The sequence below is a fragment of the Myotis yumanensis genome, unplaced genomic scaffold, assembly GCF_028538775.1.
Source record: "Myotis yumanensis isolate MYYU_CA2020_CCGP unplaced genomic scaffold, mMyoYum1.0.hap1 SCAF_14, whole genome shotgun sequence".
NCBI lineage: Eukaryota > Metazoa > Chordata > Mammalia > Chiroptera > Vespertilionidae > Myotis > Myotis yumanensis.
Window position 1 is genome coordinate 18,066,788 of NW_027223765.1, and position 16,124 is coordinate 18,082,911.

The window sequence follows — 16,124 nt, forward strand, 5'->3', positions numbered from 1 at the left end:
TTTCTCTCTTGACTATGTGACTTTGAAAGCTGTTTTTTTAAGGACTTGCTCTGGGAAAAATTGTGGCAACTTATGAAGATACATACATGATAATAAGTTCACATAAATTTAAAAAGGAAAAAGAACAAGAGGGTAGAGGAAAACAAGGATAGACACTAATATGGAACTGGAGATTAGATTGATATGCAAAATGTATACCATTATTCATTCAATAACTTTTTATTGAGTGCCTAATATTTTCCAAGAATCTTGTGTTAGAACTCGTTTTTCAAACTAAGTCACAACACATTAAACCATCTTGGTGAGTGACCACCATTTTTAATGGAATGGGATAGGTGAAGGCTAGAACAGAACAAAATAGAAAATATTAGAGAGCATTGCTCAAAGTAAGGGCATTGTTTTAGGTTGATGTGTATGTGTATTGAATCACTATATAAAGTGTATTTTTTACTGTGGTCATAGTAAGTGAAAATGTGTAAGCCACTGACCTACAGGAATGCACAAATGTTGGTTAAAGAAGGTATCCTTAAATTTTTCTTAGTCCAAGAGCAAAGGTTTCAATAGCCATCTTTCACTAAGATGTTTTTTGTTATAGGGTTTTATCAGATTGGCAACATTTCCTTTCCATCCCAGTTTGCAGGAGTTTTCATCATAAATAGATTTGAATGACGTAAATGCTTTTATATAAACGCTTTTTCTGCATCCACTGAAATAAATCATATGTTTTTTTCTCTATTTTCTTGTTAATAGGATGCTTTACATTGATTGATTTTTCCAATATTTTTCCAACCTCCTATTTCTAGAATAAATCCCTCTTGCTCATGTTATCCTTTTAAAAATATCTCAGGATTCAGTTTGTTGATGTTTTTTAGTATTTTTCTCCTAAATTCATAAGAGATATTAGCTTGTTATTTTCTTTTCTTGTAATATTCTTGTTTAGTTATGGCCTCAAGGTTGTGCTGGCCTCATCAACTTAGTTTTATATAATGAGACAAGATCTACCTTATTTTATATTCTGAATGAACTATGTAGGATTGATGTGCTGTTCCGTTAAGTGTTTGGGAAAATTCACCAATGAAACAGTTTAAAATGAGAATATTTTGTGAGGAAATTTTTAAGTACAAAGTCGATTTCTTTAATGGAAATAGGATTATTCACCTTTCTATTATCTTTTTCCTGTTTTGGTAATTTTTTTAGTGGTTTATCTATTTTATCGGCATTTTCAAATATTGCCATAAAGTGCTTATATATCATCTTATTATTGCTTGCATTTGAATTTTACAAACATTTTAAAACTAAGACATTACAATTATTGTCAAACAGTTAATATTCCTTTAGATTTGCTGCATATTTACCATTTTTGTTTCTCACTATTCCTTTCTGTATTTCTGAGCTCCCATCCGGACCTTTTTTCTCCTGCCGTCTTAAAGTAGGTTCTTTAATATTCTTTTAGTGTTGGTCTTCTGATGGAAAATTCTCTTAGGATGGCTAGTCTAAAAAAGTCTCTACTTCATCATTTTAAAACAGCCTTTTTGAGGTCTAGCTGATATAAAACAAACGGAGTGTAAAATATACAATGTGGTAAGTTTTGACATATGTATGTTAAAACATCACCACAATCAACACACTGAGCATATCCATTACCCTCAAACTTTTCTTATGCCCCATTTGATTCTCCAAATGCAGAGAATAACTTTGGGGGCACTTAGAACAAACCCATATTATATTGTGCCTTTGCATTGGGTTCATCAGGGAACTAGATAAATATCTTCCAAATTCCTGGGACAACATAATAATAACAGTAACAGCTAACACATGTCATGCGTACGTGTGCCAGGCACTTTCTAATACTTGATTTTCTTAATTTAATCCTCATTACAACTCTACGAATCAGGTATTATTATTGTCCCCATTTTGCCATTGACAAACCTGAGTTAGGTGCTAGAGCTCCCGAAAAGTGTTCTCAGGACATAACCAAACACGTGCATCCTTTGGCCTGGTGAAAATCTACCTGGACATTCACTGGTGTCTCGGTATCAAGCACAGATGTGTTATTTCTAATCCCTTTTTCTTGTTTTTATTTTAGAAAATTTGAAAAATATGGATAAATATGCTGAATAAAATTTCAATCACCAATAACTCAAACACCCAAAGTTGACCACTTTTAGGATTTAATTGTATTTCCTTTGAGTCTTTTGCCACTGTAGATCATGCCACACGAACATGTTTGTCACTGAAGTTTTGTATGTAGCCATAATTATGTATTCTGAGAAGTAGAAATGCTGAATAAAAGAAGGTGGTGAATGTCAGGCTTTTGATGCACTCACTCACGGGGTGGAGACGGAGGAAGCACTGTAAGCCGATGAATGTCAAAGTCGTCACATGTAAGGAAGAACATTTCAGTCCTGGAGAGCTGGCAAGAACGCCACCAGAGGATCTCATCTGATATAATGGCTCTGCAGCATCTGTTTATTTTTTCCTTTTAGAAAGAGAAAATGTATTTCTTTTTCTTTTTTTAAATAAGTAGCTTTCTTTTAGTAGATACCCCTGAATTTGAAGGCATAGAGCCTTTTATTGTTTACTTGTTTGTTTGTTTTTACGGTTAATTATGTTGCTCCAATTCCAATTGTGTTCACTTGGTCAAAAGAATCATTCCCAAGTCCGTTCTGGTATATAATCTGGACTGACAACCCTCCACGCCCAGCTTCTGCCATGCTTTGTTTGGAGATCCTCCGGCGGTGGCTCTCCGGAGTGATGAATGCCATCTTTGTCTAAAGGGGCAAGAGGGAGAATAATCTAATTCTACCAAAGAGAGAAGACAGTAAACCGATCCTGTGTTTCCATTGCTGTTGGAAAAAGAACAGTAAATGACAGCAAAATTGAATAGCTTGATACTTGCGCGGTATAAATTACCCAGCGGAAGAGATGTGTTGAGAAGCAGAGTGAGGATTTGATCTCCGCCTTTCAGTTTTCAGTCATTGTCAACCACCGAGTACAAAAGTTGGCTCCGCAAACCTTGGCTTCATCCAGGATACCAGGGAGAGAGCCAAGAGATTTGTTCCCCCTGCTAAGTTGCTCTGGATTGGTCTTTTGTGGATATGTTTACATTGGTGAATACAGTCAGAGTACTTTAGTCATTTTGCCACAGTAGTGTTTTTCAGACTGTTGGGCCCTATTAGTGGGTAATGAAATCAATTTAGCTGGTCATTACTAACCTTTCTTTAATGGAATAGTATTTAAAACAGAATATAATTGAATATAGAATGGGATAGAAAATACCAAAGTGCCTCACATAAATAAAATATTACTTCATGACACTTTGTTTTAGTTAGATATACCCACACACATCCAATTGTAGGTACATGTGTTATGGATTAAAACATGCTTTTTATTATGGGTTATGGCCAACTAGTTACTGTTGGGAGTTTTTTATATTAGAGTTTTTTTCTGGGAATATTTTTGTATATAGACAATTTTCCAAAATTTCTTTTGTTTGGGATTGAACAGATCAAACTTTGGAAGTTGGAGTTGAAGTGAACAGGGAGTCTTCACATTGATATGGACAGTAATTATCTTTTTGATGATCAAAACTCTAAGTAGAAAAAATATTTGTTTATCTAAGTCTGCCTTTATTGTGGTTCTATATAGAAAGCAACTCTAATAATGACACTTCTTTTCAAATATCAGATGGAAAAGCCCCAAGGTTGGAAAACCACCAGAGTGACATTCAAACACCAATCCAAGGGTCACTTTGACAAGAGGATAGCTCATGGTCATACTACATTCCTACTTGCCTATAATTGGAGTTAAGAATTTACCAAACAGTGAAGACACTAGTAGTTGATGGCAATGACATGTGCTGATTTTAAAACCTTATTATTCAATAATGGAATAAGTTTTCATGTTTGCAATATCCCCTCCCCCAAGTCAATTTCATTAAATCTTTGTTGATTGCTTTGGGTTAACATTAAGGGGATGTGTGAACTTGGGTAAGATCTAGGGAGTGGCCCAATTGCATATTAGTAAGATTTTCACATGTGAGAAATATGTACATGAATGTGTATATAAGGATCATAATAGCATATGATACATTCCAGCAAATATATTCATTTATTGGTACTTCATCTTTATGAAACTAAAGAGCAGTCAATACAATAAATGAAAACAGTCGTTCTAGCAAACAGCAGTAGCTGCTGGGGCTATTTGAGAAGGATTTAGAGATTGTGTTTGGCCTCAGGAGTCATCAGTAAAGGTTGTATCTGATTAGTAATGTCTGTGATGAACAGAGGAGGGGGACAGCGTGATATACACTGAGTGGCCATATTATTATGACCACCCCATCAATACAATGAAGTGAATTAGTTATGCAAATAATAATAATAAAACCTTGAGAGTATTTGCTTAGCAAGTTTTCAATATTCAGTATTTTTGGAAGTGTCAATGAAGTACTGATGGGGTGGTCATAATAATCTGGCCAGTCATAATAATCTGGCCACTCAGTGTATGTGCCATGTGTTTATCTCGGAACTCTGCAATTTTGTAAATCTTTACAATATCTTGGAAGCATGAATTGCCTCCTCCCTTTTATAGTGGCAAAGGAAGGAATAGCAAGTGGATGTAGCCCAGAGTTAAACCTTTTCGTAATCTCTGGTTCTTATTTATTTCTGTTCACATTCATCTAGACTATTTGTTTAGATAGTGCCTCATAAATGTTTATATAGCCCTTGCCATTCCCATTACCACTGTTACATGTTTCATCCTCATTAAAATAATTATTGTAGGAGCTTTCTAAATCACTTCCCTGTTTCTGGTGCTTACAATGGGATCAAGGGTCATGGTCTCCATTGAAAAACCATGTGAAAGCTATGTACCGTCTCTCAGAAAACTGAATGCTTATACAGACTCCTGCCAGTTTGTCCAGGAGCGTTAGGAATTCCCTGAGGTCTACCCTTGATTAAAACCCCTGGTCTAGTTGTCACCCTCCAATCTACCCATCAAATTTCTATCAGGGTAATATTCCTAACGTGCAGTTTGGATCATATTACTCTCTGCCCAGAACCATTTCATTTCCGGTTGACTTCAGAACAGAAGTCCAATCTGCTTGAATTAGAATTCAAACTCTTTCAAGCTCTCACCTTTGTAGCCTCATTGCTCCTTCCTCCTAAATACACAGCCTTCTCAGCCAAACTAGAATATTGCAGTTTCCCCAATAACTTCTTCACCTTGCTCCCACAGTTGCTTTCTAACCTTCAAGCCCAGTGTCTACTCTGATTTTCATTATTTTTATGGATGTTGCTCTCAAACCTGTATAATATCTTGCACGTTGTGGTGGTGTATTTGCCTGTTGGCCCCTCGGGTGTTTTTTTTCTTGCCCTTCCCTTGTATTCCTGAGAGGTTGCTCTCTGAGGGTTGTGCTGTCCAGGCCTCCATCTGGCTTCAGCCATTGGAAAGCCCTGGAAGGGAATGGAAGATTGAGGAAGGGAGAAGCTAGGGCATTTCTTCCCCACACTGTCTGCCGCAGATAGTATCTCTGATGGTAACTGTGTCTCCTCTGGGACTTCAGCTCCTATCAGAGCGGATCTTTGAGCCTTCAGCTTTTGCTGATTGACCCTGGTTCCAGGGCTCTGATATCAAACATTTCAATTCTTTGTCCATATAACTCGGGGATTTCCTGCAATTACTGAGTTCCTGGATGCCTCACATTCCCATTTGTCTTTCCATCTTTTTCTTGGCCTATGTAATCAATGCCATCATTGTAGTCCTTCTGCTTGAATACTTAGACCAGTTTACATTTTCCTGATTGACTCTTGACTGATACAGCTGGTATTTGGTGGATACTTGCTGCATTTTATTACCTAATTTATATCATCTTCTATGTGGTCATCTCTTTTTTGAGTGAACCAGAAGTAGGTCCTTTATCAGTCATCTAGTGCCCAATAGCATTACCTGGAATTACCTGGCATAGTAACAAATTACCTCAAAACTCAACAGTTTGAAACAGGGGCATTTTTAAGTTCATGAGTCTGAGGGTTGGCTGGGTGGTTCTTCCACTTCAAGCTGGGCCTACTCATGCATCTGTAGTTAGCTGGAGATCAGGTAGGTGCCTGGGTTCTCTCATATGTATGGGGCTTGGCAGGTCAAGGCTGATCTAGGATGGCCTTGGCAGAGACCACTGACATGAGCAAATCCCTTCCATGTTTCTTAACCATGACTGGCTAGCCAGGCATGTTCTCATGGCGGTCACAGAGAAGCGAAAGAAAAAACTTAAACATAATAAGAACTTTTTCAAATATCTACATGCAGCAGACTTGCTAAAATTCCATTGACCAGAGCAAGTCACATGGCCAAAACCAGAATCAAAGGGATAGGAAAATAGACTCAGCTTCTTTGGTGAGAAGAACTACAAAGTTACATGACAAAAGGACAGGTATAGGGAGGAGTGAAGAATACAGGCTATTAATGCAGTGCAATCAGCCTGTATCAGGCTCCATTAGATTTTAAGAGACCTGAGACAACACAGGTGCAAATAGATAGATGATAGATAATAGATGATAGATAGATAGATAGATAGATAGATAATATATGGCATTAATTTTTTGCCATAATAGTAATCCTTTTAAAATGAAAACATTGCAATAAAATATACATTATATATTTACTAATCTCTTCCATACTGTTCATTTGTACATAGTTAGTGAATGAAAAAAATAGACCAAGTAAAGAGACATTTATAAATAACGTATTAGTTAACCAAGTTAAAGGGACTTTATTTATCCTTTAACCTTCAATTTGCATTAATTGGGAGCAGTCCTGGGAAATTGTGCCAACCTCACCTCAGGTCAGATGGCTTAACAAAATGAACTTTTTCATGCCCAGAAATAAATGTATTCCAAATATAAATATGAATCAGGTACAAACAGATTCTTTTGAAAGTACAAAATAACCACACTGTTAATATATTTGTGCCCCAATTAAAAATGTGTAAAGAACACACATTCTGAGCTAAAGTTGTCCCAGGAAGTAATTCTCATTTTTGCTTTGAATCTTGGGTATACAAACTGGGCCACCTCCTTTGAGCTGTGAGCTCCCTGTTTTCTAAAGAGAAGAATTAAAAATGGGTATGTTTAGGTTGGAAGGGTCTGGGGCTTGACCTTGCTACTTCAGATTTCCTTCATCGCTAAGAAATCACTTTGAATATGTCTACTTGGAGTACTCTAATTTGGTTTGTCCTTGGTTTGAGGCACACCATGAAAGAGACGCTGTCTGTCTGTATTATAGCAAAATTTGGAAACCACCTCAATGACACTGTTTTTCTGTTTTCTTTTCTGCAGTTTTATCTTTACAACCTACGCTGTTCTCAATAATTCAGAACAAAACCTGTGACACCCTACTGCCTGGGTGAGATTGCTGGCTAGCCTCTTCCTCACTGTTTGACTTTGAACAAAATGTTAAACCTTTCTCTGCCTCACCTTTCCTCCTCTGAAAAATAGGGTGATTAATAATACCTACCTCTGCCCTGGCCAGTGTGGCTCAGTTGGTTGAGTGTCAGCCCCTATACTGAGAGATCACTGGTTCAATTACTGGTCAGGGCACATGCCCCACTTGCGGGCTCAATCCCCAGTAGGGGGCGTGCAGGAGGCAGCCAATTCATGTTTCTCTATATATAATCAATAAAAACATAAAAAGATAATATCTACCTCACATGATGATTTTGAGGATTAAATTAAGTGAAATTAGGTGAAAGAATGTTGCATAAACCATCCCACAAAATGTGCTGAGTAAATGTTATGTATAAAAATGCTTATTATATTAATCATTATATGAGAATTTTTATATTGTTTATCCTGAGTCAGGTTCACATGTATTCTTCAAAGTCTAAATCAGAATTATAGCCTCAAAAAAATAAATCAATGTCCAATATTGTTTTCATACAGAAGGCACTGTTTGTTTTTAAGTATTAATGTTAGGGGTAGTGGTATATATTTACTCATATGTGCCATAAAAACGCAACAATTATAAACGCAAGCTTCTTCTTGGCACTGGCAAGTCAGCCTTTGAGAATGCTTGTAGAATATGTGTCTTAAATGTCTTCATCTTTGGACTCCTACTCTCAGAGTTTCTGATTGTCCAACAAACAGCCAGGTGATATTAATGGCTTGGGATTTGAAGATATAGGACAAGAGCAGCGGAGAGAGATTTTGAAGAAAATATATAAATATGGCCCCAAAGTCTTCCTTCATGTTGCTTTAAAGAGGAGGAAATTAATAATAAGCAGATCAATTTTTAACAAATATATTTTGCCTTTTAACACACTGAATGTTGATTCTGCATGAAGTCATCCCGCAGAACAGCCATAGTTAAAACAAGACAAGGCAACATCCCGAGAAGCTCAAGAGTCCAGCGGCAGAGAAAACTCACACCTACACACAAACATACGCACACCCACACATACCCAACAATCACTTAATGATATAATAGGTGCTTTTATGGGGCCATAAACATTGGGTGTTGGGCGAAAGGACAATGAGCATATATTTATTCTCTGTGGCAGCTAAAGGGATGAGCTGGAGATCCACACAGTTAGCTCTCACATCCCTGACGTTGACTCAAAAATGCAGAGGGCTAGACACATATGCATAGATTCATTTCGTATAGGTAAATTAAAAACACAACACTGTGCATTGTCCTGGGTACACATATTGTATGTGTATATTTTAAATGTGGACTACAAAGATGCAAACAGATGTATGTTCTGGCCTTGGAGTGGAATTGTCAAGGCGATTATACCTAGGCTCTATTTTTAATTTTTTTTTAATTAAAAAGGGAGAGCAGATGTGGAAAAAATTTTATTGGCGGTCCATTCTGGGTAGCAGGAACCCAGACGTTGGTTCTACTGACCCGTTCGTTTTTCTGATTGCTAAGTTCCGTACAACAAAAAATTGGGAACCACAGTTAGTTGAAAAGCCGCTTCTCGCTTGCCCCTACACTTGGAGACATTGTCTGCTGCACAAGCCGATGCCGCTGTTTGTTTGGCCGCCTCTTTCATCTGTGTATACCTGTGCGAAGTGTCCCCAACATAATCGCACTGAGCACAGTCTAGACAGCGCCATAGCGTCATGCTTGGATGCATGTCCCGTGGTTTCACCACAGGGCACAGCCGAAGCTTTTATTTGTTAAGACCTAACTGAGCCCCGACTGGACCCTCGTTAGCACATTTCTAAATTGTTTCAGATTCACATTTGTCTTTTAGTCATTTTTCCCAGGCTGAGAGTCCAAAACTCCTGAGTCCTGTCCACAGAAAAGTAGGTCTTTGGGATCCACAGGCGTTGTCCCCTACCTATAATGTGTTACTATAATCTCTGTGTTAAAGGATTCTCTGAAACCATCAGCAACCATCTCCCCTTTGGAATGAGATTTTATCTAAGTCTATTTGCATTTATTCAAAATCAGAGACAGCTCTGAAACCAGACTCTATTTAAACATAGAAAGAAGAGCAGATTAAGCAAATGTTGGGGAACTTAAAAAAAAAAAGCACTTGTATTTATTTTCTTGTGTTTCCTTTTTTCCAGATCTGCGGTTTCCCCCCCATTGGCCGTCCTGCGTGGGTGCCAAGTTCCACACGTGATTTCATGGATCAGAAGGTCAGATAGCAGGCCTGATTCGGGTGTTGGCCGACTCATGATCTCTATGCTTGTCACTTTGCAGCATTGTGGGAATTATCTTCTAGTTGGTGGCAGTGTTGCTGTTGTTCTTTAACATAGTTTTGAATTCTGTAGGTATTCAGGGAAATAGAAAACAGTAAATGGGCTTTTTAAAAAGCATAATTGGAGTAAAGGAATGGCACAAATTCACGTGGGGGAATAAGAGTAATGATAAGACAGGGGGAGAAAGGAGCCCATTTTTTCGTTTGTTGTGTGGGAAAATTGTGCCCCATGAAGATCCAACAGTCCTCTTCAGTCTCTCTTTTGTGTGTGAAAAAGTCCTAAGACTTACATCACCCGTTGGTTGGAGCAAGTCAGATAGTACAGAAGCACCTGTGCAGCAAGGATCCCCTGTCTTGATTGACAAGCCCTCTGAATTCTCCCTGTCCATTCCCAGGTGTTTGCCAATAACCGGCAGCTCCTTCTGCAACGCAAGGTTAGAATTCGGAACCCGGTTTGTTTACATTATTATAACGACAATTTCAGTTTGTCTCTGCAGTTAAGGTTGTGTCAGCACTTCCCTTGCTGTGTTTATTGTCTTTAGCAGTTTAAAAGCTACCCGTGAAAAAAGTGGTTCCCTGGCTGGAAGGTGACATTCCGGCTGGGCCTGCGTCTGGCGGAGTCTATAGAAATGCGCGCTGGCTGTGGGAGCCCGGTCTTTTGAATGCTGTCTTTGTGCCTCCCCTGGCCCAGGGCCTCTGGCCCATTGTCTAGGTGCCTCAGTTAGGGGTGGCGCTATCTGATGGTAACTAGTACTAATATTACAGTACTTAGTGCCCAGGCTCTCCCTGGGGGCCCCCGTCTGGCTGCCTCTGTCTCCCAGCCTTCTCTCCAGGGGACCAGTCACAGTTCTCAGATCAGAAAACACTATTTGTAATTTATAGAATAATCGGGCAAAGGGACCTGCAAGGATGGTCTAGACCTGTGGTTCTCTCTAACTTTTTTTTTTTTTTTACAAAGAACCCTTTTCCCAAATGAAAACTTTCAATGAACCCCCATTTGTAAGACATGGAAAAGTACAGCTGTTTTGTATGAAGATGAGAAGGGGGCCGCAGACCCCACTCTTCAGCCTCCTCTTCACCCACGCCCAGTCTAGGTGACTTGTCAGGTCCCTCACCCCTCCCCGGAAACCTACCACTCCTCAGAATGCCTGCACACCATTCTTGCAGGCGGTTCCCTCAATTGACAGATACGGAAACTAAGAGGTGGTTTTTATAGATGCTATAAACGTGAGGCACTAGACACTGAGGAGTTCTTGCTGTGTTCATTCATTTGTATGTAGTTTTAGGAAAGGCACAACTCACCTATGGTGATAGGAATCAAAACAGTGGTTACCTCATGAAAAGAATGGATTAACTGGGAAGGGGCACAAAGGAATTTTCTGGAGTGATGGAAATGTATAAAAACACAGAGAGAAAATAAAGCCAAACAAAAAAAAAATACTAGGCATTTACTAGTAAGGAATGAAAATACTGATGAACATCCTTATATACTGAGAATGCTGATGAATTTTCTTAATGCTATGTCAGGTCTAAGGTCACTACACAAAGTTTCAGAAAATATGAGACTAGCTGCTTTTCCAATCCTTTCTTTGTTCAGTAATTACCCAAACCAAGGAAAAAATACTCAGAGAATTCCAGCCAATGGAATGACTGACTATCTTCCAGGTACTTGTACCCTGTAATGTGGCTAAAGGAAGATAAGGGGCATTCTGGGAACGGAAATCTCAAGTATGTACTTGATTCATGCATTACTTGGACGTATGCTATTGATAATACCTGGGAGATTCTTCATAATTCTTTAATCCTTTGCTACCTCACCTGAATGCTTTTCCGTGACCTATAAAATGCAAGGTTCCTTCTCATTTATCCTAGAAGAATGGAACCTCTAGTGACTGAGGTTGGAAGACAAGCCTAAATAGCACCTGTACAATAAGCTACAGGTGGATTTGGGCGTTTTGCTTTTGACATGTGTCATGTAGTCTCAAATGACTGGCCGTGTACTTATACCCTTGCAATAAGGCATGTTGACCCTCTGAAAAGCACTTTCTTCCCCCTGAAATACTTTGAACCAACTCTATTTAAATTTTCTATTTATGTGTTTTAGAAGTCTTACAGTAACGTAGAAGGCAGTTATTTTGGTTGGTTGAGGTCATAGGCCAGGACGTTAGGACCCAGCAGCCAACTCTGCCTTCCAGAGCCTGATGAGGAAACTGGGGCTGGGAAGAGCAAGAAATTGGTTTTTAAAGGAAGTAATGACAGAGCTAGGAAATGGCAAGAGAGGGTCCCTTGGAGCCAGAGCAGGAAGGATTTCAAGCTACTCCAATGTTCCAGCTTTTGAGGCTGTGTTACTTTTCTTCAGAAAGGACAAACTACCTACTCCTTGAGTGATTTCCCAATCAAAGGCTTTGGCCTATTTAATTCCCAATGTGGATCCGCACTGACAAAAACTCAGTTCCCTAATGAAGCTATGGCAAAACTTCCATAAAAAAGAACATTTTCAATAACCAGACATTTTTAAAATTCACAATTACCATGCTTTGTCTGCACGTACACGCAAATTTCCTAATCAAATTAAATTCAATTTAGCAAGAGATTTTTTATATGACCAATTCAGTTTAATGTGCCTAAGAGCAGAAATGAAAGTACACAATGTTTGCAGAATTTGCTTTTTTGCAAAACTCACTTTTTTTTGCAATTCTGTGTGCATTTGAAAGGAACTGTTTCTTCAGATCATTATGAGTCAGCCTATCCAAATGGAAAATACCAAGATGGAAATTGTATGTCTTCTCCATTTCAGTGATTTGGGGCAAGTGATTTTCCTGGCACCAAAGTTCTTGAAATGTATGTATGTGTGTATGTATGTATGTGTGTATGTATGTATGTGTGTATGTTTTTGTTTATTTACTTACTAGGTCAAATGTTCTTACGAAATACAACCTGTGTAGTCACATTTTGCTAGTCATAAGAATGAGAGTGAGAGGGAAACATCAATAATTGAAGCCCAATCTATTGATATTTTTTCCCATTAACTTTTTAAAATCAGCAACCTGAACCACCAAACTGCTAATAATGGCTGTTAATAAGTGACAGAATACCCTAATTTGAGTTTTCTCCTTTTCCTTCTCCCAACTGTTTTCCTTGTTGCTATTGGGCTCATAACAACTAAAAAAATAGAATGAAAGAAAAATAACAGACACTTTAACCCTCTCTGATTGCATTTTGTAAAGCCAATTTGAGTCCCATTTTTTTTCCCTGCAAATGTTGGGGGAGGGGGGCAGGTTTGGTTGTCATCGGCTGCCTACTGCTCCAGGTGTCTTCTCAGGAAGTTTGCTGAGGCAAGCATTGTAATTTCTACTGCAACGTCCTATACAAAGTCTCTCATTAAAAAGTAATTGCCCTTACACTTACACAGTAAAAGCATAAAAACATGCATGGGAAAAACACATGCCAACTGTAAACTAGTGGCTAGCTTGGCAAGAGAAGGGCGGGAGAGGAAAGAGATAGGGAGAGAGGTAATTAGTGTTTTGCTAAGTTTTATTTCTTATAAAGAGACACGAAGCAAATAAAGCAAATCTAAACGATGGGTATGTGGGTGTCTGTAATATCATCTTATACGGTCTTTGAATGTGCATAATATTTCGCACTTTATTTTTTACTTAAGCAAATGCCTTTTATATAGGCAAAGTGATTTGAGTCCTTGAAATTCTTTACTTTAGCCATAATAATCTACTTACAAATTACATATCATACTTCTGTGTCTTTGCACATGCTACTTCCTCTCCCTGCCTGTCTCTATCCTACTGTTCTCAACGTAACCACTGCACCTTCCCAGACTCATCAGAGGTATCACATCCTCTAGGAAGCCTTGCCTGATGCCCTGCTCCCAGTTCATATCTGGCTTGGAGGTCCTACTCATCGCTCAAAGAACATGATGCGTGTTTGTATCATGGCATCTCTTACACTGTTGTGTAAACATTGGTTTGCTTCTCTGACTTCCAGGACTATCATGTCTGGCTGAGCTGCAGTACCCCAGTGGGCACCATTTACACACTGTCCAACCTGCACAATTATGGAGGCAGTCCTGCCTCCTTCCCACCAGAGAGAGACCATCTTTATACCTCTGTGCAAAATACCTATTCTAGTTTCAAGTGCTGGAATTGGCACGTATTTACATAACAAACACTTGTTTAATGAATGAAAAAGTGAGCAACCAAACTCTAGTTTTCTTGATGAAGAATTCTTTAGACAAGTGGTTCTCAAAGTGTGGCCCCTGGACCAGCAGCATCTGCATCACCTGGGAACTTGTTAAAGTACAGATTCTTTGGCCCCCTCCCAGGCCTACTAAACCAGAAACTCTGTAGGAACTTTAACAAGCCCTCCACATGATACTGATGCATGCTGAACTTTGCGATATACTAACTTAAACATATGAAAACTAAAAGCAAAGGTTTGATCTTACCTAGGTTGGGTCTGGAAAGGTGAAGAGGAGTGATCTAGGAACTGTAAGGGCAGTGGGGTCAGGCAGAGGAAGTAGCATATGCAAAGACACAGAAGCAGGATACGAAATCTGCAGGCAGATTGTTATGGATGAAGTATAGAATTCAGGCAGTGAGGATAAGACAGATGGAAATCTGGAAGTCTGTCTTAGGTGTTTGCGTTTTAATCTGACAGTCATAGGGAGCCATTTAAAATTTTTAAACAAAGTAGTAATTTAATCCAGTTTTATATTTTAGAAAGTATCCTATGGCAATGATGTGACAGATAGGATGGAGGTGAGATTGGGTCAAGTAAGCAGCTATAAATTAGTCTAGGTGTAAAATGATGAGAGCTGAAGATGAAGAGATGGTGGCGGTCACTACCTATGAAACTTTCAGTGAAGGGATTAGAATTTGATTCAGGACTAAAAGAATAAACAAAATTTGACTTTTATGGAAGAGGAGGAAGGGAAAGGGGGGTTTAATAGGCCCTAAAAACCTACTTCCAATATTTAGCAGGGGGCTTTGTGTGTGTGTTTATTGTTATTGTAGGCAGTGGGTGGTTTCATGTTTGAACATTTGCTGTATTGTTATTTAATACATCTAAACAGATTTTTATTTCTACTTTAAACTTTTGATACACTAATATATCGTTGAAGTTGAAATTAATCAATGATGAAAATTTAACAAGGATACAGACTTTTAAGTGTGCATTTCTTTAGAACTCAGATGCCATCCAAGTAATGCCCCTGTTCTGCGATCTGTTTTACAGACATCTTTTTTTATAGGCATGTTATGTTGCAAATGCTTAGCCAAGTGCCTATCTACTCCCACTCGCTTGAGCCTGGCTGAGCCAAAGGATGAAATTATTCACCTTCTCACCCCCTAAATGCCAGCACTTAGCAAAGTATTTGTCACATAATATGTGCCTAGCACTCAGTTAATATGGTGAAAATTCATCTGCCTGTAGTCAAGAGAGACAGAAAAATTATACATAAAAAGATCATATAGCCTGGCTGGTGTTGCTCAGCGATTGAGCATTGACCTATGAGCCAAGAGATCCCCAGTTCAATTTCCTCTCAGGGCACATGCCCGAGTTGTTAACTCGATTTCCAGTAGAGAGCGTGCAGGAGGCAGCCAATCGATGTCTCTCATTAATGTTTCTATCTATCCTCCCTTCCTTTCTCTCTAAAATCAGTTTAAAAAGATTATTAAAAAGATAATATATAAGCTTCCTTTTGATTTCTATTTAGTCTACTTTTTTAAGAAATTACCTGCACCAAGGAATTTAATATCAGCATCAACTATATGGTGGCAAATATACTTGGAATTGGAAAACAATCGATATGATGGAAGGATCTGTGAATTGTTGTCTTTGCTATTAATATAAAATATTTTTATACTTATCAGATATGGAATGAGAGAGAGAGGTTCCACTTTAAGCAAACCTTATATGGGAGCACTTGTATTCACAGAACAGATAAAGTGAATAGCAAATATTTATTTAGCAAAATCTTTCTTTGCCTACAGATTCAAGATAGCTGCTTTATGTATCAAGTTATTGAATAAACTTAGATGTGTTTTGTACCCAGCTTTATCAGAGACCCAGCTGGGCTGTGAAGGGGGCTCATTTGTAGAGATATCTTATGAATTAAGTAGCTTAATATACATTTGAAAGAAGTAATAAATAGTAACTTTGATCCACCTCAAGATTCTAAAATGGTTTGGTGATAGACTCTCAGACTTACTTTCTAAATCCCCCTCTTTAGATACATTTCTACAACTGGTACTATGACTTCCGGAGTATTTTAGCAAAGGGCTAAGGAGTGTCTGCCCTGTTTGTGTCAGCTGTTGGTTTCCGGTCACACAGAATTATATACGACTGGAGATAGAAGACATCCTAGAAACAGTCTTCTTTCTTACTCAAAGTGTGGGTTATGGCAAGT

The 16,124-nt window shown here is 38.5% G+C and overlaps 1 protein-coding gene across 8 annotated transcripts in view; it reads left to right on the top strand.

Annotated features, from left to right (window-relative positions):
* THRB (thyroid hormone receptor beta) overlaps positions 1 to 16,124 on the top strand; it is a 284,536-nt gene that overhangs the window by 118,328 nt on the left and 150,084 nt on the right. For 6 of the 8 annotated variants that reach the window (XM_070433319.1, XM_070433314.1, XM_070433313.1 and 3 more), the window contains exon 2: positions 9,570 to 9,641. The gene's annotated coding sequence lies outside the window, so the exon portion shown is untranslated. Of the gene's footprint in view, positions 1 to 7,331; positions 7,399 to 9,569; positions 9,642 to 16,124 lie in introns of all 8 variants that reach the window. The other 2 variants (XM_070433317.1, XM_070433316.1) reach the window with 1 other exon arrangement.